Genomic DNA, 2,500 nt, shown 5'->3' on the forward strand with positions numbered 1-2,500 from the left:
TCACCTTCCTATTTGTATTAAATATTCATGCGACACCACGAGGACGCCTTCAGCACCCAAATTTAACGTAAAAAGAGCAGATTGGGTCGCCTTCACAAGGAGCGTCAAGCTCGAAGTTGTTGGAGAAACCATTGATGATAAAGTAAACAGTGTTCAAAATTGTATTATAAATGCAGCAATGGCAACCATCCCTAAGACTTCGACAGATAGCGTTAAGCATAGAGTTCCATGGTGGACACCAGATTGCCGCAGGGCGCTATGTGAACGAAATAGGGCCTACAGGTTTTTCCACAATAATATCACAAACGAGAACTTTCGCAATTACAAACAAGCGAGAGCTAGGGCTCGAAGAACAATCAGACAATCCAAAAGAGACTCCTGGCGAAGCTTTGTCTCTACGATTAACAGCAATACCAGCATTGCAGAGGTTTGGTCCACTGTCAACAAAATCAATAAAAAAAGAACATCATTAAAAATAAAAAACATCACTCATGAGGGAAATGAATATGATTCACCTAGAGACATTGCTAACATAATCGCCAGGCAGTTCTCTTATACAAGCAGCTCGGAAAACTACAATCCTGCTTTCCTGACCACCAAGGAAGCATCCGAGCTGCAACCAATTCACTTTGCCACAGGAGATGACTTTTATTATAATAAAGATCTTACAATGAACGAGCTTGTCCGAGCCCTAGAAGCCTGTAGAGGAACATCCCCAGGCCCCGATGAGATTCGATATGAGATGATGAAGCATCTTAATCATGATGACATGATTAAGTTGCTAGAAGTGTACAATGATATTTGGAAAAGCCAGACTTTTCCAAATTCATGGCACTTCGCCCACATCATTCCCATATTGAAAGGAGGGGGAAATCCCAAATCCGCTATATCTTACCGCCCAATTGCGTTGACAAGTTGCTTATGCAAGGTCATGGAAAGAATTGTTAATAGTAGGCTATTGCATTTTTTAAATACCAGGAATTTACTAGTTGACGAGCAGTGCGGCTTCCGAAAGGGACGTCAAACTCTCGATCAGCTAGTAAAACTGGAAAGTCATATTCATGAGGCATTTGCCAAAAAGCATTTTTTGATTTCAGTATTTTTAGATATAGAAAAAGCCTACGACATGACATGGCGACATGGCCTACTCAGAAAACTTTATGCTTTCGGATTACGTGGAAACTTGCCTTGTTTTATCCAAAATTTCATATCTGACAGAACGTTTTCTGTCAAATTATTTTCTGACAACGTCACTTTCTCGGACATTTTTGTCCAAGCAAACGGGGTCCCACAAGGAAGTGTCTTGTCACCAACATTATTTTTATGTATGATTAATGACATTTTACCAGCACCTCCTCGGAATCTTAAATACTCACTGTACGCCGATGACTGTGCATTATGGCACTCCAGCAGTAATGCAGAGTTCTCGGCAAATCAGATCCAATTGGCACTGGATATGATTCATAACTGGGGCCTCCAGTGGGGTTTTAAGTTTTCCATAAGAAAGAGTATTGGAGTGGTCTTTACCCATAGGAGAAAGCCCAACATCAGGCTAACTCTAGACAACCACCCAATACCTATTCAAAATTCAGCTAAATTTCTTGGTCTACTCTTTGATAGTAGATTGAATTGGAAAGACCACATTGGTCAGTTAAAGAGTAAATGTCAAAAAGCACTCAAGTGCATTTCTGGACACAAATGGGGAGCTGATAGAAAGTCTTTACTGATGTTATATAAATCCCTGATTAGATCTAAAGTAGATTATGGGTCAATCGTGTATGGCTCGGCAACGAGCTCAACTCTGAAAGGACTGAATGTTGTGCAAAATGCTTGTTTACGTGTCTGTCTTGGAGCCCTCAAGTGCACTCGCATCGAGCGCCTGGAGGTAGAGTCGGGAGTACCTCCCCTCCGTCTCAGACGCGGCCAGCTTGCGCTGACTTACGCCGCCAAAATAGTCAGGCAGCCCCAACATTCCAATAGGGATGTTTTGCGCCGGCAATTAGGCCCACAGCACCGCGGCGGAAAGCCTCTGTGCAATAGACTCGAAGACCTCAAAGATAAAGTCGGTATAGATCTCTCTACTATCGATACCCTGGTTCATTCAAATATAGCGCCGTGGGAAACCCCCAATTTTACCATTGTGGTAGACTGGCTACCATCAGTCAAAGCCACGGTACCGGAGGCGGAGGTACGCCAGCGGTTCAGAGAGATCATTATTAAACATCTTTCCTTTTTTTCATTTGTATACCGACGGGTCCAAGACAGACGAGTGTGTGGGTGCGGGTGTATGGTCGACTGAATGTCAGTTGAGATTTCGATTGCCGAATCATACATCGATTTTTATTGCTGAACTTTTTGCAATAGACAAAGCCTTAGATTCCGCCCTATCGACGACCCACGATGGAATAGTCATATTTTCAGACTCATTAAGTTCAATTAAAGCTATTAAATCCTTAGAAACTACCAAAAATGAATTACAGGGTAATATCATTCGTAAATT

This window comes from Penaeus japonicus, unplaced genomic scaffold (assembly GCF_977035675.1).
Source record: "Penaeus japonicus unplaced genomic scaffold, GWHDUDI00000001_assembly GWHDUDI00000011, whole genome shotgun sequence".
Taxonomy (NCBI): domain Eukaryota; kingdom Metazoa; phylum Arthropoda; class Malacostraca; order Decapoda; family Penaeidae; genus Penaeus; species Penaeus japonicus.